Here is a 24,616-nt window from a genome sequence, read left to right on the forward strand (position 1 = left end):
GTCAGAACTCAGAGGCCTCTCGGAGATTGGCTGGGCCCCTATTTGACAGTTCACTCCTGTGCTTTCACATAAACATTCACATTCCTCCTGGTCTCTGCAGACCAAGCAGGTTTGCCCAGTGCCTGGGAGCAATGCATATTCTGCTTTGCTTCTTAGGTGATGATGTGGATATTAACTGGAATTAACAAAAAACAAAATCTTCAACTCTGAGGCTTGGCAAATACATGTTTTCCAGTATTTCCAATTGTCCTTTCTACGTTGAAGCCATGAATTCTTTCATGCACAACTTCATGCTTCATCATCGTAGAAATACAGCTCTGATTATGTCCATCCACAGCTAAACACCTTCATTAACACTGAATTTCCAGCAGAATCATTTCCAGACTCCCCATGTTAGAACAAAGCAGTGGTTCTCAAAACTTTAGGATGCATCAGAATGACCTAGAGGGATTGCTTGCTAAAACACTGATTGCTGGCCTAACCCTTGAGTTTCAGATTCAGTTGGCCTGGGTGGGGACCCAGAAACTTGCATTTCTAACAAGTTTCCAGGAGATTCGGATGCTGCTGGTTCACAGACCACACTCTGAGAACCACCAGCCTAGTGGACCCCTTCCATCCGGCCACAGATTGCTTTCCCATCACCCAGCTACAGTACATGTTTTCAAAGATAGCCCTGTGCATACTGTATGCTTTCCTACTCTGTGCCTTTGTTTTGTTTCATTCATGTATTCACTAATTCATCGTCTTAGTCTCCTCAGGATGCTATAACAGAATACCAGAGACTGGATGCCTTAAACAACAGACATTTATTTCTCACGGTTCTGGAGGCTGGAAGTCCAAGATCAAGGTGCCCGTAGGTTTGTTTCTCGGTGAGGGCACTCTTCTTGGCTTGCCAACAGCCACTTTTTCACTGTACCCTTGTGTCTCTTCCTCTTCTTCTAAGACGCTCCACCTTCATGACCTCATCTAAACCTAATTACCTCCCAAAGGCCCCACTTCCTAATACCACCGCACTGGGGGTTGGAATTTCAACATAGGAACTTGGCGAGGGACACACATTCAGTCCAGAACGCTCATGGATTCATTCATTCAATCAGTGGTTCATTATTTCATCAAACTTTTTTTTCCAGTTTTATTGAGGTATAATTGACCAAAGTTGTAAATACTTAAGGTTTACAGTATGATTTTTTGATAAACTTCTTCAAACATTTTTTTTAGCATTTTCAAATTTATTTCTTTATTTTTAAAATTTTTTCATCAAACATTTTTTAAAGACCAACACGACTGGCCCTGTCCAGTGCCCTCATGAAGTTTATGGTATAAGAGAAGAGAAATTTTACCCTTTTACGGAGTGCTTCATGGTTTCCAAAGTGTTTCCACACTCAATCTCCCATTAGATCTTCTCCAGAGCCCTGAAAGACCAACGGGCACAGATCGTTTTACACATTTCACAGATGAAGAAATTGAAGGGAAAGCAGCTCACCCAAGGTAATGTCAACGCAGGTCTTCCCAGTCCCAGACCAGCGTTTTTTCCACTCAGTTCCACAACTTCAGTCTTGGCTCACTGTATCCTCTCACTCCCTGCTGTCCAAACTGTATCCCTTCTTTAAAGCCCAATCCGACACTACCTCCTCCACGAAGCCTTCCCTGATAACCCTAGTTAAAATAATTTCTCCTTCTAGAAAATTCTAACTCAAAAACATACATGCACCCCTGTGTTCATAGCAGCACTATTTACAATAGCCAAGAGATGGAAGCAACCTAAGTGTCCATCGACAGATGAATGGGTAAAGAAGATGTCGTGTGTATACACAATGGAATATTACTCAGCCATAAAAGGAATGAAATAATGCCATTTGCAGCAACATGGATGGACCTAGAGATGATCATACTAAGTGAAGTAAGTCAGACAGAGAAAGACAAATATCATATGATATCGCTTATACGAGGAATCTAAAAAAAAAAATGATACAAGTGAACTTATGTACAAAACAAAAACAGACTCACAGATATAGAAAACAAACTTATGGTTACCAAAGGGGATAGGGGAGGGGAGGAATAAATTAGGAGGTTGGGATTAACAGAAACACAGTACTATAAAATAGATAACCAACAAGGACCTACTGTATAGCACAGGGAACTATATTCAATACCCTGTAATAACCTACAATAGAAAGGAACATGAAAAAGAATATATATGTATATGTATAACTGAATCACTTTGCTGTACACCAGAAACTAACACAACATTGTGAATCAAGTATACTTCGATTAAAAAAAATAATAATTTCTCCTCCTCATAAAGATAGTACTTTATTTTGTCTCTCTACTGGCATTAAAAATATATATATAACCTCCCTTTCTAGATAGACCCCAATCTCCTCGAGAATAGGATTAATACTTCACTCTCCTTTTGGTCTCCCAAAGCAGTCAGTTCTTATCTTACAGCAGATGCTCATTAAAGCGCTGAGAAATGAATAAAGGAATGAAGTTTGGGGAGATGAAAATTTCACCTATTTTCCGAGTCAGTAGTTATATTCGTAAGATAATCAATGAAGAATATATTTGAAGATGAAAGCAGAGTTGTCTATTATCTCCATAAACAGGGATGGAGAGGACTAGCATTAATTAAGTGACTGCTGGATGCCAGGTGATTTATGTTATGACATTTTGCTCTCATAACCTAATAGATAAAAACCATCGTTCCTATTTTCAAGTGGACATACTGAAGCCCAGAATTGTTTAGAAATCTTCCCCAAGCTCAGGCATTGATGGCTTGTTAGAGAGGTGACCAAACTCAATTCCTTTTCACCTCATGTGGTAACATGAGCACATGAAATCACCTCCAATTTTACTATAACAATAAGAAATTGTCCAGCATTTATCTACATAAGAAATTAGTTCAAATTATAGTAATACTCTTAAGATCACCTTTTAGTAACATAGTCTCTCACGGTATTATTGACTCGCCCTTGATTCACCATTTGTTGGGTGAATCCTTTGATCAACTTTTCCGAAAGAGGAAAGGAATTTCACTACTACCCTTGCTATTACTATTTTCTTATTCTTCGTGTGGTCAGTCATCACTAATTGTGAAATGCTGCCTTCTGACTTAGTAAATCTGTCTTAACAAGTGGTATTGTGTTTTAACGGAACATGACTAGACAAGAGAGTGTAAGAATTTGGGGTAAATCCTGGAACAAAGTTGGGATGGGGGTGGATAAACCTAGAGATGCTTTCATGAGTCACCCCCAGAGGAATAATAACTTTAGCAAAAATGAAAAACTCAGACATTAAAACAATTTGTTAGACATTTACCATTTTATAGAGATGAGAATTATTAGGGAGTTTAACCAAAGGACATTATTAATGAATGTCATAGGGCCTGGAGAGAGGCAGGTAAGAGACAGATGGCATGAAGGAGACAGCTAACTCACCTAGGAGGGTTCACGAGTGGGTTCTGCAGCTGAAGTCTTAGAAGAGCAGAGGCCAGCAACACCCTGAAAACCAAATAGGCACATCAAAGGTGACTGTTCTTCCAAATGTATAAATACCAATTCGCCTCCTTTCCTCTTACAGGTACTGCAATATTTTACCTGGTAAACACCTGTCAGTATAATTGGCAGGGGGTATTAGAAGGTCTTGTCATTTCATTAGCCATTAAGACAGCTAACAATAAATCCCAGCATCTTAACAGTTGTTTGGGTTTTTTGCTTTGTTTTTTGTTCTGTTTTTGTTTTTGTTTTCATTTCACTGAAACTGTTTCAGGTCATGAAGAAATTCTACCAAAATCTTCCAAATCTTCATATCTTTTGGATCTGACAGGTGGAATAAAGTTTCAAAGCACATCTTCAGGCCTCCTGGGGTGTTCAGTTCAGAAAAATCAAGTCACAACAAATGTCTTCTTTCTTATACAGCTTTCTATTGTCAGATCAGGGAGCTGGAAAAGGTCATGCATCGAGAGGAAGGTGAAAATTGGGGAAGTAGATAAATATTTTCTCTAATTCAGGGCTGGTGAAATTAATGTAATATTGGCTTCAATGGGCAGTTTCAATCGCTCATGTACATGTCCTCAGAGATATGACACAAGCGGAAACTGAGCTTCTTGAAAATAAAGAACATAGACGTTTGATTTTTGTCAGTGCTTCTTGGAAAAAATTCAGAAGTGCCTCTTCAACCAATAGTAGGTAGGTTTCTAGAAATCTCTGCATTGGGGAATTCATAGTAAGGACAAAGTGCAATCTATATATAGAAATGAAACTTGTTGCTAATGGGTGTGCTATCTAAGGACCAGTTACAGGGAAATGTCATTTTGTTTGGTCACTAAGGAGCTGTAAAGCAATGAGGTTTGTTTGTAAAATAACAGTAACAATACTAGATGATACTTACATATTTAAGTTCCACACAGTGTTCTAAATACATTTAATTTAATCCTCCTAATCACCCAATGAGGTAAGTACTATAATTATCATCATTTTACAGGATAAACTTAGAAACAAAAGTTCAACAACTTGCCCATGGTCACACACCTAATAAGTGGTGACACAGGCAGCCTGGCTGCAGAGCCCAGGCTCTTACACAATAAACTCTATAAGATTTTTATATATAAATAACGGTATACATTTTTAAATATAAGGAACCCATATTATTAATAATGGAATATAAGGAACACACATTATTAAAAATTTGAGAAGGTGAGAAATGGAAGAAAAGAAATGGAAGAATAGTGCTACTAACCTCACGTAATTGGACTTTATACTTTCTTGTTTTCAATAATTCCTCATTGTTTCCTTTCCAACTTGTCTTTTGCATGGACTATGTTTTGTTTACTTTTATCTTCCACGATTATTTATAAAACAGATATTCTGTTTCCCATTCAACTCGTACCTATATTAAATTGTTCACAATTAACCTTAAGTGCACTCTTACCTAATGATTTAAAAAGTAAAGCAAAACTTCTAATGCTTTTTTTGTTTTCTCCATGTTCTCTTTTTACATTGTGATCGTAAGTTACAGACTCTTTATTAAAAATTTTAAAACATCCTTTTCAGGATTATTTTATTGAAAACATTGTTTCTTTAGTAAAAAAAAAAAATTCTAGCCATTAGCATCAATTCTTAATTCACTTCAATGTTCACTATACTTTATTCATTTATTACTTTGTCTTTACCTTCTATGCTAAATTAGCACTAATCTTTTTCCCTGAAATTTCCTATTCTTGAATTTTTATACTGTCTCACCTCTTAGTGATCTGGAAGCTATCTCTTTGCAATTTTTACAGAAAATACTCTTAGTCGTATTTTTTGACACCTTGCAGATTTAAAAATGTTCTTCTGTTGTTTATACATATAAGCCAATAATTGGGTAGTCATAAAACTTGCAGAATCAAACTTGTTTCTCTTAAAATTGTGTAGAAATTGAACTATGGTCTTAAAAAAGTTCTTGTTCTTTATTAGAAATATGAAGGCAATCTACAAGAGCACATATATGTTTTCTTAGATACTTGCAGGAATTTTGTTTGTCCTAGAAATTTAAAAATTTACCAGCCTATGACCAGACATTTATCTCTATTCCTTAGTTTTGCCCCAAAGAAACCTTACAATGTCACTGTGGCTTTTATACGTAGAAAGTTTTCTTCTGTTATAACTTTGATTTTTATGTCTGATCCACCTGCTCTATTTTCAGGTGGATCATTTGATTCATAAATTTTATTTTGTTCATAAATAAATGAATTATTTTCATTATTTTATTCATAAATTCAAGAAATATTTATCTAACACTGATAGTATATACTGTGTGTTAAGCACTCTGTTGGGATAGGATTACAATAAGATGTTTATTGTTCTCAAGGAGCTTACAATCTAAGCTAGATCTCCATAACTTGCCCATTTTCCTCTTATCCTTTTAACTTTTACTCATTTTCTTTGGATAGTTAGACTAGTTATGAGGTTTATCTTCTGTATCCCTCATTTCTACTTCTGCAAAACAGAAATTTCACCTACTGAATTTTTTATTTAGTCACAATCTATTCTTATTTTTACCTGTTCTTGTTAAATTAAAAACAATACAGTCTGTCCTGCTATATTGTTACAATTGCATTCCTAAGACACCTCGTATTATCAGAAGGTGATTATAAAAAAACAATTATTTCAAGGAGAAAAGGGGCTAGGGGCTAAACAGTTTGAAATGCACAATAATAAAATAATTTTTAATTTTAATTTTAATAAGTGTGCATTTAAATATAATTTTAATTTTAATAAGTGTGCATTTAAATATGTAATTTTAATAAGTGTGCATTTTTTTAATTTTAATAAGTGTGCATTTAAATATGTTTTTAACTCAAATTACAATAAATTTTTCTTTCAAAATCAATAAATATAGTGCTCAACATTACTGACCAAGTAATATTAGACTTACAATGTAAAGTAAGACCACATTTTAGACAAGGAGTTCTTAGGACCATGAAATAAATTATATTACAGTTTGCAACTATCCAAGGTAAGGAAAGGACTACAACACCAACTGAGCAGCCAACCATTCAAACAAATCTATTCCAATTATTTTTATGGAATAATTTTGCTTCCACATGTATAACTCTAGTTCTAGATAGGCCATCATGTTAAAACTAACAATAGCCAGTAAAATGCAAACGATATATCTTAACTTATCGGTGGTGTTATCTCGATATATCTTAATTTATCAGTGGTGTTATCTCCAATTCCATCTACAGAGGAAAAGCTCCCATGCCTTCAATGTACTTCCATGAAATTCCCCTTTTCTTAGAAGCTTACGGAGCCAGCTTCTAGCACTTACCAAGAAAGCAAAGGAGAGAACAAAAAAGGAACAAAGGAGAACATTTTGTGATGCTCGTATATTTCAAGTCATTGGTGCACAAGGCCCAAGAAGCCATCAAAGGGAAGTCTTATGTTTGACCATTAAAATGCAGAAATGCAATTCTGCCCAGGAGTAACTTTTACTCTGCTATAGCATAGGAAACTCACAAGGTATGTCAGGGCCAGCAACACTGAAGGCCACAGAAACATGTTACAGTATGAATGAGACAAAGTAGACTCTTCATTCCTTCCAATATCTAGAATATGCTTAGTTCTCATATTTTTACTGTTGATGCATAAAATTCTTCTACAGATGGTTTTAAAGCCTTTAAAAAAGTAATTCGGTGGAAGAGTGTATTCATATATTGCAGCTCATTCAGTGTCTTTGCAGAAGTCCCCCAAATTGGAATCTTAAAATATGCATATTGGGATGAAAAAAAAAACCCAGCTTAAAAACAGTTTTGTTAAATGTCTGTTTTTCTAATTCAATGAATGATTTAAAAAATTAACTTCATTGTTTTTTAATTTACCATCTGTTAACTCAATAAATATGAGTTCTTAAAGTTAACCTAATTGTCTTGAAATTTGCTGTTTTTGAAGCTGATTAAAGTTATTTAAATTAATTTTATTGTATATTCAGACTAGAACAAGGCATGTCTGCATTTGGATAGATCTTGGCTAATAATTCACAAATAAATTTGCCCATTTAAAAAATGGACTAATTTTGTTTATGGTCCTTAATATATATCAGTCAACTTGCAGAAATGCAGAGATGCTGAGGTTAGATAACCAAAGACATAGTACATCAATACATCAATACTTGTAGCCATTAAAAACTGACCAAGTACAAAATTTTCATCAACTCTGTCTCTTGTCTAATAAAGAGGAAATGTGGAGTGAATATCAACTAGAATGCAATTTCTTTTCACCCTACATTCTCATAGATGAAAGGAGCTGCTATGTTCTTTAAACATTGTCCTTCCTCTGGTCAGTTTATTGGATTAAGTGTGGTCATGGACCCAAGTGGACCGATCAGACTCTTCCTTGAGAATTGTGAAAGACAGAAAGATGGTCCTGTCTCTGGATGGCTCCATTGGAACATCCATGGCTCAAGAACAACCTGCAACCATGTTCTGCTACATAACTGAGGAGAGGAGCAGTTGGACAGTCATAAGGAAGAGAGCCACAGAAGCGATATGGAGAAAAAAGATTGGGTTCCCTCTAGCACTTCAGGACTTCTGTTCTGGGAGGCTGCATTGCACCACTGACTTTGGATTCCATGAAAAGCCCCAGTCTGCTTTTCCTTTTTTGCTTAAGCTCAGAGTCAGCTTCTATCACTTACAAGTCAAAACGACTTGAACTAATGCACAAGAGAGGAAATCCTCCTGATGGCAATGATTGTTTGATCATGGATTCCCAGGCTTTACTCCTCCCCCTCTTCCCTTTAGATGAGGAGAAATTTTTTATTTTAACATGTAATTTATCTATTTTTTTCTTTTATGATTATTGATTTTTTTGGCTTCTCTAAGAAACCTTTGTCTATCTCCAACTTACGTTTTAAAACATAAAGCTCTACAAGCTTTAGGGCTTTAGCTTCTACATTTATAGCTATAATCCGTTGCCAATGAATTGTTGTGTATGATGTGAGGAAGGGATCAAGGGCTTTTTGTTTGTTTGTTTGTTTTCTCTATGGATGTCTAGTCATTCTAGCACCATGTGTGGAAAATACTTTCTTTGGCACATTGGGTTGCTTTGGAGGAGATGAAAATGGGGAGGGAGGGCATGGAGAGGCCATCTGAAACTAAACTAATGACTTAATAGTAAAATGAAGAGGTAGACATTTTATTTTGCTAATCTTATTAATGAGTTTAAGAAAACATAGTAGCCTCTTCACGTAACAAAAGAATGGGCTGACAGTCCATTTATTAGAATTCACTTTTTCCATGAACTTGCACATAATGCACCTAAAACATAACTGATGACCAATAGTTAACTCAGTTTTCTGTTCTATGTTGTTGCCAGCTTAACCCTTTACACTGTCTGTATAATGTGCATCCATTCGTGTTCTAAACATTAACTGAGATCTAGACTAGGACTGTATCCATTAGATGGAACAGACTACATTTGCCCAAGAATATTAAATAAAACCAAACTGAAAACCAATTCAAAGTAGGACATAACTGTTGGTCCTGCTTGTTTGTTTGTCTGTCCCACTTTTTTGCACCGTAACTGGAGCTTTTATTGTCCTTTCATTTGCGTAAGCCAACTTCCAAGTTATCTCATGAAGATCTTAGAATAATGATATTATTGTGTTTGAGATGACCCCAAAGTGTGAATGATTCTCAGAATCCATTGATTCTCAACGTGCAAGTCACAGGTGAGCTGCATATAAATCATCTTCATGGTGCACATAGAAAGTGCTTAATATTGGCCAAAAACGCTGGGGGAAATTGTTGAGGCAACTGGCTCAGGGACTTTGACCATCCTGAGCCCTTCTCAGGCCCTGTTGGGTCACCTGAAAAGTTGAAGGCCTCAATATCTTGGTACACTGGTCATCCGTTTGTAACAGAGCAGTTGGCTTATTCTCATCTAAGTACTTCTAGGAAATGTACAGTAGTGGATGGAAATCTACAGTTTTGGCCAATAGGCATCCATTTCCCCTATTTCTGGGAAATTATCCCCAATGTATCTTGGAGAACTCCCAGACTACCTGATTTGGGTAGTGTGGCTACACTCTCAAATCCAAGGTGGGCAGGTGACCCAAGGCTGGTGAGTTAAAGAACTGCAGCCCCTGACCAGGGTGACCAGTGCAGGTCTGGGTACAGGATGCAATTTGATCTAGTCACAACCAGGTGTAATTTCTGGAAACTTTGAGAAAGAGGAACGCTCTTTGTGCTGGGGTTTCTATGTCAGAAGAATGGAAGCCTGGAGGGAGTAGCTTACTCTAGTAAAGGGACAACCAGACTGAGGATAAAGTGAAAACAGAAGAAAAGAGGACCAAGAGATAGTTGGTGACATTATCTGAGCAGCTAGATCTAATTATGCCTAAAGCAGGCCTTACACTGTATTTTCCAATTTATGTGAGCATGTGTGAGAATGTGTATGTAGCAGGGAGAATAAACAATGAAACAAACCTTCCTTTTTGAATTGGATTTCTGCCCCTTGCAGCCCAAGTTTCTCAAATCAATGTGGATTGCTGGATCCCAGCTTATTTTTTCTACCGAATCTGAATTTATAGACATGGAGCCAAGGAATCTGCATTTTAAATAAGCATTCTATTTAATTCCGAAACACACTAAAGTTTGAGATCTACTGTTTCAATTTGATAGGTTAGGAAACTGAGACTAATAAAGACTAGGTGTCTTTCCCAAGATCATTCAACAGCACATATTTATTCTAGGTAGGTGGGAACACTGGGTGGGAAGACATCAACAAACTAGCTGATTAGTTATAGAATCAAAACTAGAATTCAGTTACGCTCTTGTCTTCCTGGTGACTTTGACCTTCCCAAGCTTCTGCTCTAATACCTTGCTTCCCTATTCCAACATATTTTTCATCTAAAATGGGAACATTGGGCAGCATTCACAGTATATCAAAATAGGAGGTGCTTTAATAATCTTAGGTCAGTGTTACTAGTGTGGGTGGTCTGGAATTTGGAAACACTTCCATCAAAGCGAATGAGGAGAAGAAGCTGTAGAACTAAGCAAATGCTGTCTCCAGGCAGTCCTCCCCACTCCCCTTCCAAGTCTCAAAGATTCTTGTTTTCGTTAAAAATGCTTGCAAGGGGACTTCCCTGGTGGTGCAGTGGTTAAGAATCCGCCTGCCAATGCAGGGGACACGGGTTCGAGCCCTGGTCCGGGAAGATCCCACATGCCTCAGCGCAACTAAGCCTGTGCGCCACAACTACTGAGCCCGCGAGCCACAACTACTGAGCCCGTGAGCCTAGAGCCCATGCTCTGCAACAAGAGAAGCCACCACAATGAGAAGCCTGCACACCTCAACGAAGAGCAGCCCTCCCACTCGTTGCAACTAGAGAAAGCCCACGTGCAGCAACGAAGACCCAACGCAGCCAAAAATAAATAAATTTATTTTAAAAAAACCAAAACGCATGCAAAACATTGCGTTCAATTCCAGTGTATGTATAACTGTTTTAAAAGGAAAAGAATTTCTTCCAAAATCTTTAAGTAAAAAAATAAGTACTCCAGAAATAGAGGCCATCATTATTCTCTGGCTTTGTGTGCCCCTGGCACAGCAGCAAATCACCCAGGAGGGACTTGCTTCTACCCCATTTACATTCCAGTCAATTCATTTTCTATTCTTGCTTAGATCCCAGGATTTCTTTTCTACTAGAATCATAATGACAACAACAACATTATGTTGTTGAAGAAGCAACTGTTAGCCTTTATTGAGTACTAGCTGTTTTGAAACCCTGGGCATTTACTCTCTAGAGGAGGTGGGTACAATTATTATCCCCATCATAAGGATAAGGAAGTTGAGGCAGAAAATTAGGAAATTTGTTCAAGGTCATACAGGCAGCTGAACCAGGATTAGAATCCAGGCAGTCAGACACCCAAGGCTGCTTTGCCTGTATCTATTAATTTACTCTGAAATTCACGTAAAATATTATGATTTGCTCATGCTGCTCCTTTGTCTTCAAAACTCATGGAACATATTAAACGGGTGAACTTTATTGTATAGAAATTATACCTCAAGAAAGCTGAGTAAAAAAATGACAATCTGTAGAGCGAGCTGTTGAGAATTTAAAGATTTGATTGCCTGGTGAATTGAGTGGCTTTAAGAATCTGGATGTGCCCATGGGAACAGAACCTACAAGAAACCAATCACATACCTTATGAGAGAATACCTAGTGTTTCTAAAGTTTTACAGGCATTTATGGGAGAGTGTGGGGTGTTCTTGCAGACTGCTGACTGTGGAATGGCAGGCAAGTATGGTTTCAAAGCAGGAAAGGAGCTGGGAAAAAGGAGGGTTTAGTGCACTCAATTTTTTTAATTGAAAAATTAACATCATTGAGACAGTCTTAAGCACATGGATATAGGACAGACTGAGTTATAATATACTCTGATGGACAGTCATAAAGAATTTGGCTTTCACTAGAAACATACATAAGCTATACAAATGGGTCTCTGTAGTTCCACAGAGCCTGAGAATACAGTTTTAGGGCCCAGTACAAAATCCTGTTTAGCTGGCATTCCTCAATAAGGTGGAAAGATCAGGAAGTTTAGTCACAGACAATACATATTCTGATGTCTGCTGATCTTTGTGTCCCGCACTGAATGATTTACGCATTTTAGAAATCCAATAATATGTATCAGAGAATGATACAGAAAAATTACATCTGATCAAGAAAAGATCATTGTGCATCCATGTTGCTGCAAATGGCATTATTTCGTTCTTTTTTTATGGCTGAGTAATATTCTATTGTATATATGTGCCACATCTTTATCCATTCATCTGCCAATGGAAATTAAGTGAAGTAAGTCAGACAGAGAAAGACATATCTTATGATGTCACTCATATGTGGAATCTAATTTTAAAAAATTATATAAATGAACTTATTTACAAAACAGAAACAGACTCACAGATTTTGAAAACAAATTTATGGTTACCAAAGGGGGAACGTGGCAGTGAGGGATAAATTAGGAGCTTGGGATTAATGTAGACACACTACTATATATAAAATAGATAAACAACAAGGGCCTACTGTATAGCACAGGGAACTCTACTCAGTATTCTGTAATAACCTATATGGGAAACGAATCTGAAAAAGAATTAGTATATGTATATGTATAACTGAATCACTATGCTGTACACCTGAAATTAACACAACATTGTAAATCAACTATACTCCAATAAACTTTTTAAAAAGTCATTAAAATAAAGACTGTTTTGCTCTTGAAAAATATACAGTCTAGCAAAGGAAGTGTATAACATAAGGAGTACTCAAAATATGTGCCCCCCTTCTAAAACTTCAGTTTTCTTCTCTTTCATTCATTAGCTCTCCACATATTTATTGGGTACCCCTATATACATGGGAAGTTGTGTCCTATAAAATGGGCAGTGTTATAAAGGGCTTTGCATCATCGCTCAGATGGTTACGGGGTATCAACTAGACCCTCCCGGCTCCAGCCTTTTCCTACCCACTCTGCCACCAGAGTGACCTTTCTAAAGAGATCTGATGGTGTTACCCCATCCTTACAAGCTTACAAGCTTTAATGACTCCTTATCTCATGAAGTAGGAAACATGCGACTGACTGGGGGTCCTTAAGCTGATTTTGACCTGTAGACGTTTTCCCCCCACATGTGTTCTTTAAAATGTGGATAAGTCCTCAACATTTAAGATTTCAATTTTTCATAGCAATCTGAATCAGTAGCTTCTCTTTAAAAGCTGGAAGATCTGACACTTGGTGCCATTGGCCTTCTCCATTCCATTTAGGCGGAAAATCTCTCTCCTGCTTGCCATCGTCCCTACCAATGCTTATGGTCTCAACTCCATCTGCTTTGCTCATTTACATTCGTGCTTGGACCAAGGTAAATGTAAGAGTTTGCAATCCCCTGATGGATGGGATAATGCCTGAACTCTATAGAGTATGTCTTCAAGGTCCTTCACAATTTGAAGCTCTTTGGTTTCATCCTTTGCAAAGAGCCCATGTCCCAGCCACACTGAATTCCCTGTAGTCCCCTAAATGACAAGCTTTGTCATCCTCAGTGCCCTGACTCCTGCTGGACTCTGCTTGAAATATCTTCCTTCCATCTTCCTTTTCTGCCTAAAGGAATCTCGTATATCCTCAAGACTTAGTTCAATTCCTCTATGGAACTTTCCTCAATCCTGCCGGAGAGTTATTTGCTTTTACCCAAGTGTTCCCATAGCACTTTGTGCCTTTACTAGCATTGCAATTCTAATAGAATTCAAAATTCAAAATTCTTTCTGCATCTGTCCAATTGGAAAATGCATTTCTTGAAAAGGAGGACTCTACCCACCTCTGTATCCCCAACCCTTAATAGGGTGCCCGGCATCTAGTAGGTACACGATGAATGCTTACTGAATGAACAAAAATATGGATGAATGAATGAACGAATGAATACTTCCAAGAGAATTTTTGTGTGTGTGTCACAAGATTGTGACATTTAAAATAAGGGAAGTAATGACTCGAGATCAAATTTCAAAGTTTGATAATGATCATGACATCTTCTGATAACAGTTCGAGACCAAATTTCAAAGTTTGATAATGACCATGACATCTTCTGATAACAGTTCTTAAAAGTTCCTGTTCATTACACCCTTTCCAGGAAAACAAGTCTTGAGAAAATACAGTGTCTATAATATTAATAAATGTATAAAGAGTGACTTAAAATTGATAGGGCATCACATTTTGGTGGGGGAGGGGTGGGTTATAGGGCTGCATTCAGAGAGTGGATGGTGAAAGAAATCAGAGCATGTCTCCCTTTAAGCTGGTGGTCTCTCTGGCAGCGTTTACCCTGAGGAGTGGAACATTTGGGCCACAAAGTGGCAGGAAGAAACCAGTTAGCTGGAGGCGATCATGTGGACACAAGTCACTATGCATATATCAGTTTTTCGAGCTGTGTACCATAGTTCTCCACTTTGGGGCACAAGGTAGGCTGCTCTCTTTGGCCTTGTTGTGATGATTCCATGGAGCTGTGTCATCAGTCTTGGACAATGAGTTGTGAGTCCAAATGATGTGTGTCACTTCTGGCCGCAGCATTTAAATACCAGTACGAGACTCTCCAGAGTGATCTTTATTTTTACCATAGCAACATGAAACATTCAAGGTGGCAACTGTTCCACCTGCCTGCGACCCTAAATGAGGAGACATGGGACAGACCAGTAGACCTGCAGTGGACTCATCGCATAACCAAGAAGACAACCTTTGCCATTATAGGTCACTAAAAATTGGAATTGTTTGTTCCTCTGGCATAACATAGCCTATCCTGACGAATACAATAGATTTGCTCTGCTTTGCAGCAGGTGGCAGAACTAAGACTAAAGGCTGGAAGTATTAGGAAGACCGATTCTGCGCAATTTAAGAAAAAGATGTCATAAAGTGTACAAAGCTGGAATTAACTACTTAGGATGTTATTCATTCACACAGTGTACACTGAACTCTACTCTGTGATAAGTATTCTGTAGATAAAATCCTTGCCTCTATGGAGGTAAGTGGTGAGTTTCCCTTCACTCAAGATGTTTGTATTGATGGCCCCTAAAGTTTTCACTCAACAAATCAACTTTAAAAATGCCTTCCAACCTGGAACTTCAGGATGTCTATTTCCTCCAGTCTAAAAAGGAAAAAAAATCTATTTAAAAAAAAATATTCCTTTGACTCAAACCATTGACTGATCTGCTGAGTTGTCTTTTCACATTATAATGTCATTTTCCCAGCAAGTAAGTTCCTTGCAGGCCAATACTGTTTTATTCTTCCTTTGCATCTTTCTCATATTATTTAGTAGGTAATATTTTACTGTCTGTTCTCCTAGGAAGATAATGAGCTTTTGACACTAGCTATTATTATTGACCAATTGATATGTTTCAGATTTAGTTGTCTTTCAACCATTTAAATTAGGTTTGCACTTGTTACAAAAAAAACTAGGAGCACAAATGTATTACCCTAATAACTTTCAGGCAAGATGATTTTTCCTTCTGAAGAAAAAAGCCTTAGCCCTGTACTATTGAATTTGTGGCCAATTACAATATTTCATTAACTTCTTAATCCAGTAAGTATTTAATGTATTCCTACTATGTGCCAGGGGGGAGGGTTTACATAGAGTTTACCAAGATATGTTATTTCATGCACTGTACCCATCATTACATAATTCTATATTAAAACGGTGCCTATGAGTTCTCTGTATAAGACTATTTCCCCGGGGGAAAGCAAATTCAAAAGGTTGGGGCAAAACGTTCCCTTGGTTTAATGCAGAGGACCATATCACACCTTAAATTCTGGGGGCTTGGTTGATAATTTGGGGGAGTAGATGAGTACGTAAGAGTGTGTAAGGGAGGAGAAATAATCTTTTTTTAATATTTCAATTTCTGCTAAGCTTCATTTCAGGCTTTCAGAATTGGAGAATCAGCTGCCTGCTTCAAGAAATTGCTAATAAGCAGTAATTAAAGACTGAGAATTTATTCTCTCCATTCCAAACCTGATGTCATTCCCAGATGGAGATACTGGTACTAGTTAGGCAATTCAGCATTTTGGTAAATGAAGGCAGGAGGATTTGGTGTCTCTTGGACCCTGTGGAAACAGGAAGTGGTCCAGGAAGGAAAACTTGTGTTTTATTTTGTTTTGCCCATTGCAATCATTTATACCTTTTTGCTTTAGAACCAGAAGCTGAGGTGGGCACCTGTGTCTTAAAAAATACCGAGGGGCTAGTTCTCTAAAAGAACGCTAATTCATAAACTTTCTACATTCTTATGTCTTTGGAATTGTCAACTCTGCATAAAATGACAATCAACTGAAAAAGACGGATAAATTCCAGTGAATTCAATACCCATTGATAGAAAAGAACAGGCATATCAGAAACCAGAGTGAATACAGGCAGTATTATCCTTTATTTAGAAAAACCACACAAAAATACAGCACAGTTGATGTGCTGTCACCAGGACTTGAACGTAGAACCAATCACTGCGTAAAAGGTAAAATAAGAGGGCACAGATATCAGGATTTTCCCAGCGTGCTTTATTCATAGACATCTGACAGAAGAGGACCTAACAGAGCTTTGAGGAAAAACTGAATTCTCAGCCCACTGCCACTTTCCAGGAACTTCACTGCAAAACAGTGCTCTGCGCTGGCGGGATGGAGATCTTAGCAATCTCTCTCCTGCTCCCATAGTTTCCTGCTCTCTAAATACAATTATTTATGGGGTCTTAATAAGAGAGCGAGCCTTGTGTGAAAGGAACTCAAAGTGCAGCTTCTAAAAATACACCGAGGCGCCTCTACCGTCCTTATTGTTACAAACTGACGTTTTGCAGTTCGAGCTTAACGACCACACACACACACACACACACACACACGAAGAGAGAAAGTAAAGACTGTGTTTTTTCTTTCTGCGATTCTCTTAACTTTGAGTAAACAGTAGTAATTTCCTATTGTCATACTCAGTGCGCATTTCCCAAAGACAACACAACACAAAAGACCTGTTAGCTCCCTTAGAGCTGGGGGTAAGAACGGCAGGAAAAGAAAGCAAAGTTGACCGAGTTCCAGTTTCTCCTTAGCCTGGGGTCCTGAATCTCCAGTCACCCAGATCTTGCAGAGGTGTCTGGAGTTTCACTCCCCTTTTGGAAAGGTTTCCTCGTCCCTTCTCCTCTCCGAGTCCGCTGTCATTTAATCCTCCTCACTCGCCCTTTTTGCTTCCCGCTTTTTGGAGAAACTGGACCTCAGTTTAGGCGTCTTTTGCCAATGGGTTGAAAAGAAGTACAGCTGCCGACGGGAGGATATTAAATAAATGAGCAGGGGCGCGGCGTGGGGGGTCTGCAAGAGGGCCCCCTCCTCCTCCTTCCGCCACGTGCTCCGCAGTTGGGGTGCAGCGCTCCTGGATGGGGTGCTGAGCGGGGCGAGGGTGGGGTAAAGAGAGGTGCACCGAGCAGGCTGGAAGGGAAGGAGGCCCTCTAGGAAAGATCGTCTCGACCGAACACTGACGAGAGAAAAAAGCTGGCCCACATGCCCCTAGTGGGGAGCGATCCACCCCACGGAGGCTGGCTTGGGGCGGCGGGGGGGGGTGGTGGTGCGTCGGGGCCTCTCACCTGACTTCCTCCTCCGCTGGCACACAGCTACAATCATCCCCTTCCCGCTCCCCGCTCCCCCCACCCCCCAGGCAAAAAAAAAGCCCAGCCAAACAACGAACAACAAGAGGAAGCCGCAGGCGGCTGGAGGAGGGGTGCGCGCGCTGGGGGCCCGGGAGAGGTGAGGGGGGGTGGTTGGCGGGGGTCAAGAACCGCGCCGGGCACCGCCACGCGCTCCCCCAGGCGCCCACACTTACCCTCGCGGCCGAGGGTCCGGTCTCCGGCGCCGATCGCAGCGCGCGCCCCTCGTCCGCCCGCGCCCCTCCGGCCCGCTGCCCCCCACACCCGGGCCGGCGCGCTGGGAGAAAGCCTGGGAGCGGCGGCGGCGGCGGCGACTCGGGCTCGGCTCAGCTCGGGCTCCAGCGCGCCCAGTGTCGCCGGCGGTCGCCGAGGCTCCACCGCCAGGGGGAGAAGCCGGGGCGGGTGCTGGGGAGGCGGGCCGGGCCCTCGCCGCCCCGCCGGCCAGCCCGCGCCGCACACGCTCCTCGGCGGCGGCGGCGGCGGCTACGCGGGGTCCGCCGAGCCCCAGGGCGCCGCGTGCCCGGCCCGGGAGCTGCGGCTGGATGCGCGCCCGGGTTGCTGCGGGCTCCCGCGGGGGGCGCCCCGGCCGCCCCGGTGCGCCTCCAGACTGCGGGCGCCGCGACCGCCGAGCAGAGAGCGACTCCCGCCGGCCCCTTCCCTCTCCCGCCCCCGCCGCCGCCCCCTCCCTCCCCCCGTTAACATCTCCTCCCTCCCCCCCCCCTTCCTTCCCTCGGCCCCGCGCGCTCGCTAGCTCGTTCCTCGCCTCTCTCTCCCCTTTAAACGCCCACTTCGGATGGGAAAAGAAGACAACTTAAAGTCAAGTTGCAATTAACTTCCGCGGCAGCCGCAGCTCCGGCGGCGGCGGCACCAGAGGCAGAAGCCGCCGCCTCGGAAGTCCGACGCCGCCGCGCCCGCCCGGGAAGCCGCGCCTGGTCTCGGGCCGCGCTCGACAGCCACCGCCGCCCCCAACGCCCATGCCTGAGTGAGTTCTGCTCCTTTGCCTCTCTCTCTCTCTTTTTTCTTTTTGGCCCCTACTCTTGCCCTTTTATCTCTGTCTTTCTTTTTTCGGAATCGATCTAAACTTCACCGTAGCGCCCACCTACCCGCGGTGCCCGTCGTTGGGGCGACTCGGCTCACCTCTCGTGGGCGCCCGGGGACAGGGGTCTTCCGAGCCCCTTCTCTCGCGCGCGGCCGGATCCGGAGGGGTGGCCGGGAGAGTGAAGGAGAGCACCCGGGACGGAGGACTTGAAGATGCCATTCGTTCTTTCTCGGGGTGTGGACACCTTCACACACACCTGCCCCACAGACCCTGGCTGAACAAACTCCTTCAGGTCATCGGTAGAACCCCTTTGGGAAGAGAAAAGGGGGATCGAAAAGACCGAAGGAAGCACACGGGGAAAGGGAGACCCTCTCTGTGCGCCCCGGGGCCGGGCTGGCAGAAAGGTGCCGGGCGGAGTAGGCTGGGGAGTGGAAACGTTCCCCCGCCGGATCGTAAGTTAAGCTCAGCATCCTTCCCCGGTCCATCTGCGCCTTCCTCCGCCCCCCGCCGGCGCGGCTGGTTGGGAGCAGTGGCGGAGAGGGGCCTGGGAAGTTTGTGGCAACTCCTCCATCCCGGGAGCCACTCGGGCCCCGGGGTGCTCAAGTTGGAGCCGGGAGTTTGAAAGGGGCGGCAGTCCGCGTTTCGAGCCCTCGCCGGTTGTAGTGAGGTCGGTCCTGAAGGCGCTGCTGGAGGGAATGTGGGTTTGGAGTTGGGCTGGAGGCCGGAAGAGGTGCTGCCCTCTTTGCAGAGACAGAGACATCACAGGTGCGGCCTCGGGGTCCGCGCCGTGTCTCCCTCCTGCGGCCCCGACCCGAGCGTGGCGGCCTTCTCTGAGCGCTCCACTACCGAGGCTCCCGAGGCGGCGGAGCGTGGGTTTGGACCACCACGATAAGAGGGACAAAGCAGGCGGGTGGCAGGTCCGGGGAGTGACAGGCGCGTACCGGGGAAATCCACTGAGCTGGACTCTTGGGGGCGACCCCAGAAGATGGAGAGGGGCTTAGGGCTCTTGCTGGAGATTTTGGCCCTGACCTTAATTAGAGCGTAGCAAATTTCACTTACAAGCGTCAACCACCGGATCGCCTCTCAGAAGTGCTCCGGTTGGCAGCTTGGACCTCTGCGCCTTTCCTGGGCGAACTTTCTCAACAGCATTCCGGATTTCCAGGCAAATGCTGTTAAGACTTGGACTCCACATGGTTGTAAAGAGACAGAGAAAAGCGAAAGACGTCCTGTTCTCAGGAGAGAACCTTTCTGCCCCTACTGGCTGGGGTTCCACCCTGGGAGGCCAGGGGACCTGAGTTTCCCAAGAGGACAGAAGAGGGGGTAAGAATGAGTAAAATGCGACTTGCTGGGTGTCAGGATTTGTCCTAAGCAGTCCCTGAAATCTACCGTGTTTGTGCTGCTGACAGAATAACTCATCCCGCTGAAACTTTCTTGAAATTTACACCCAATCTAAAGTGGATTTTTCTGAGATGTCAGGAATTAAGATTTATTCTGTCGTCAAAAGTAGCTGGGGGAAAAAAAAAAGTAAGACTGGAGAAAGCCAAGGTTGAGTTGTTTGCTCTAAAAACCTTTAATCTGCTGTGTGGTACTCGTGCTATGATTTAGCAGCGGTCCTTTATTTCTATCGCATATTATTTTAGTAGAACAGTAGTTCATTCGTATACTGACTGCTCCAGTCTGCTGGCAAACATTAGCATTCAGGCTTACATTTTTGACAAATGTGCAGACAGGAATAGCATGAATAGGCATCTTAAATATTAACAACCTAAGCATCTGTTGCGAAACAATTTTAATATATTTACTCTGTTTTTCTCACATTGTTAGAAAAGGTTATAATAAGCGCATAATTTCAACTTTAGTTAGCAGAAGTAACTGGCTGTATCTTTCACTACCTCTCCAAGTGTTTAACACAATCACCAGACATAAATACTTTAACTCGGTTAGGCACATTATTAAATACACTTTAGACAATATGTATTCTATATAAAATGTAACAGTAGCAAAATATGTATCCTATTTGTGCACATTTTAAATGACTATGCATTTTATAAATATACCAGGCATGTTTATTCTTCATCTCCATTTGACACTTATTACTTCATATTTTTCCTAATGGAAACAATATTTTAAATGTAGAGTCGTTCAGTCATATGTAATACATAATATGTAAACAGTAGCTATAAAATACAAAGCATTGTTAAATTTGAGTATGGCTACATGTAACAAGATTATACAAGAGAAATAAGAATCACTGCACAATTTTGTATTCTTTTCTAAATAATGAATACAAATGATGGATGAAAAAAGAACAAATAGGGATTTCCTTCCTAAAGTACTAGTGACTTAAAACGTGTGGGGGGGTGGGTATGGGGGGACAAGGGGGGGATGAAGGGAAGAAGCAGGAAAAAAAAAAAAAAGATCAGCAGAGAAAGAAGACTTAAAGAACTTCCAAAAGTCTGAATAGTTATTTCCAGAATCAATGCATTCTTCATTTTCCCACAAGCTGAAATATGTAATAAATAATAGTTCTTTGTATGTAAAAGTATTCCAAAGGAATGCCTTTTGTTCAGTTGTTGTAATAAATTAATATATTCTTTGGTTGATAATCTACAAAAGGATTTCTTTTGTCTCTCAGCATCTTAAAAAAGAACAACAACAAAATGAATAATGGTTTATTTCTGCAAAGAAGTCTGTTGCCAAGCTATATGAACCTGCGATTGAATAAGATGATGTGCTGAGTGATGGTTAGGCAAGTCTGCATTAAATTAGCAAAGACTGAAATATCTGGGAGAGATTTTCGCTGATTTTTTTCATGTGACAGGTTGCGGGTTGTAAATTAGGCCTAAAAGGTCAGGTGACAGGCACCTGTTCCTCATTATTGTTAAAATCTTTTGGTTACAAACACTGTTAAGCTAAATACAACATGGATATACAGCAGGGACTCTATAAAGCACTCTGGTGGTTTTTAATCTGCTCTGTAAATTTCCAAAAGGGGCATACACAGATATGCCCTTTACACAAACACATCTTTTCTTCCAAGACGTGTTGTCTCGGATGACTCTTGTGTCATATTCGTACTTGGGACTGATGAAGTCTATAAAATAAATGCATATGACCGAATCGATCTTCAGACTGTCTGGACCTGTTGTAGTCAGATGCAAAAATATTGGGTTTTTTTGCATTTGACTTTTACAGTCCACTGATTAATGATCAGAATTTGTTCAGGTTTTAAATAGAAACCTCCCCAAATTACCTTTTATAAAAGGTAATTTTTAGATAAGGTAAGTTCTCATCTTAAATGATGCCAGGAGATATTTTGCTTGGTGCTTATATATAAGGAGAACATGAGTTGCTCTATACTGTCAGAGCTTTGTGGTATATAGAAAATGGGAAGAAAACCACATTTTACATGAATGCTGTTAGGAAGGGTATCATCATTTGCTCTTTCTACTTGCCACTTCTCTCAGGGGAGTTCAGTAATATTTTGATTAGAATTAAAGAATGTGATCGGATTTTTATGAATGGTTTACCTTTAGATAATTCAGACAGCAGAATAAGCATACATATTGAACAGGCCTGAGTAGCACAAGGTTGCAAAATATGAAAGGTGCCAGTTGCTTTTAATTAGCAAAGGAGGAGGATTTTGAGTAAATTCGGTAACTGAGATGATTAAATTCTCTATTTAAATATGTTCTTTGTCTTTTTTGGTTTTGTATAGTTTCTGCTTATTATCTTAAGTAGTCATTTTTAGCATTTGTGATCAGATTACAGAACAGTCATCCTTCTTGCGTTTCCAGTTGGTTTTCAAACTCCAAAACTCTGGGATGCTTTTAACAAATTGGTTTACATTTTGACAGAACAGAGTTAAGTTAATTAATAGATCCGGCAGGAAAATCCTCCACGGTAGGGTGTATTTTCTGGTAAAATGAAAGTTATGTTTCAGCACGATGAGCATCAGGCTTCAGTAATCTGTTCCTCGTGTGGAATGAACACTTCCTACTTCAAGCTAGCAGGCACCTACTGTTTATTTACGCTGCATTAAACTGACAGCTCAGCAATCAGAGGAAAAATATTACTTACCTTCCTGAAGTAAATACCAGTTTATAGGTTAGTGCACGTATTTATATTCCTGTCACCACTAAATAACGGCTCTGTCTCCATTTTAATATCTACCTGTACTATAATCCACGGCTTTAGACTCTTCCTGGTTAGGGGTAGGGGTCGAGAGGGGTTTTCTTATCATTTCCCAGTGGCTAAAGTTTTAAAAAGAGTCATTTTATCTTCTCATTTTTGTCCTGCGAGAATCAGTTGAAAGGAATATTATACATTTTTCCTTTGCATACTTCAACTATAATATCCAAATCCCCAAAGAATCCACATGCCACTTAAAATAGTCATCTTAGAGCAACCTCAAGACAAATATGTTCAGACACATTCAAGTGTACATTTGCTAAATTAAACTCTCTACAAAGTTCCAAAGAGATAACTTCAACTGTTTGATTTCTTAGATAATAACTTTGATAAAGTGTCTTCTATTCCAAGCCATAGATGGAATGCTTCAGTTTTTAATGGAGGTCTGCAAATATGAGTATAAAGTGGGACACATTGATTGATTGATTAATACTGTTAACTTTCCTCTGAAAATACTCTTGCCTCCTTTGTCTTTTTGCTTAATCTGCCAACCTTGAATTTCAACTTTTTTACAATACTAAATGCATTTGTTGTTTTTCTTTTTAAGTTGAAAGCCCATTCTCTTTGGAGACCCCTAGAAACTTCAAAATACTGTTAAAGTTGAATTCCAAAACTTATTATTAACTTGAGAAAGTGCTCGTTTTCGAGTATGCTCTGTAAGTAGCTCTTACACTCATCCTGTACACACAGTTGTTAATCTCTAATCACATGTTCCATTGACATCAGAGCAGAATGTGGTCTTAATACAGCATGTAAATCAAATCTGTTACACAAGGTTCTTCTCTTTCTCTCCCAAAGAAAAAGTGTCTACTATGGTAATTTATATATCATTCCTAAGTGTTATTCTCAATGGTAAGTCTATTTCAACTTGATGTCTTCATAGAGTGTGATCAACACATTAACACACATTATTTAGTACTTTTGAACTTATGCCAACGGTACCTTTTGCTGTTTATTTTTTTTTTTAAGTCTTTTTTAAGATCAGATATTTCATTTCAGAGTAAATAGATACAGATTGTGTGTATATATATTCAGGGTGAGATTTAGTAGCATAGCATTTCTCCAGCATATTGGCCTATTTTTATTCTTTCAAGTTATTCTGTATCACTTCCACAGTTCTTGCTGGCTGAAGGTTCGTAAATAGAAATTCTCATCACCTCTTTCAATGGACTCTCAAGGATGTAATTTAGCTTATGCGGTGATCCTGTTTAGTTATGAGAGATGAAAATTAGTTAACCGGTACCCCAGCATTTATGTCCCTAGATTCAGCTGAAATTTATTCAGTCCAGTTATTTGATATTTGGTAGTGAAGTGTCTTGTAATCAAACATTAAGAGTTGGTTCAGTTTCCAGCGGAGAAACGATCTTGCTGGATAAAACATTTAACTGTGCATTATTTTATTACACTCATCACTCATTTGAGAGCCTGCTTATTGTGGCACGAGTTTTTGCTGCACCTTAGGGGTGCAGGTCCCCCAAATGAAGCTGAGATGCTTGCAGAAGAAGCAGATGTCAGGCTGCACTTGGTCCTGCCTTTGCTAGGATGTCTGTGGACCTGCATTTCCCTCCACCCCTTCCTCGGCACCCCTTCCCCCCAGGTGTGCAGGAAATGGAGGGCGTTGTACCCGGTGAAGTGGGTGGACTCTACCCAGAGCTATGACCTGATTTGTGACGTACCCTCAGAACTGCAGTAATGGTCCAGCTGCTTCACAGGCAACTG

At 40.7% G+C, this 24,616-nt stretch overlaps 1 protein-coding gene and 1 long non-coding RNA gene across 3 annotated transcripts in view; one reads left to right on the forward strand and one right to left on the reverse strand.

The window, feature by feature from the left end:
- Positions 1-1,339: 1,339 nt before the first annotated feature.
- Positions 1,340-18,033, reverse strand: LOC130708123 (uncharacterized). 2 transcript variants are annotated; one of them, XR_009008190.1, is made up of 4 exons: positions 17,844-18,033; positions 4,738-4,887; positions 3,438-3,500; positions 1,340-1,412 (listed from the first exon to the last, which is right to left on the reverse strand). It is a non-coding gene; the product is annotated as an uncharacterized LOC130708123 (long non-coding RNA). The 2 variants fall into 2 exon arrangements; XR_009008191.1 differs by lacking the exon at positions 4,738-4,887.
- Positions 18,034-18,461: 428 nt separating this feature from the next.
- SATB1 (SATB homeobox 1) overlaps positions 18,462-24,616 on the forward strand; it is a 99,580-nt gene continuing 93,425 nt past the window's right edge. The window contains exon 1 of the mRNA XM_057545637.1: positions 18,462-18,649. The gene's annotated coding sequence lies outside the window, so the exon portion shown is untranslated. The remainder of the gene's footprint in view (positions 18,650-24,616) is intronic.

Source organism: Balaenoptera acutorostrata, chromosome 4, assembly GCF_949987535.1.
Source record: "Balaenoptera acutorostrata chromosome 4, mBalAcu1.1, whole genome shotgun sequence".
Lineage (NCBI taxonomy): Eukaryota > Metazoa > Chordata > Mammalia > Artiodactyla > Balaenopteridae > Balaenoptera > Balaenoptera acutorostrata.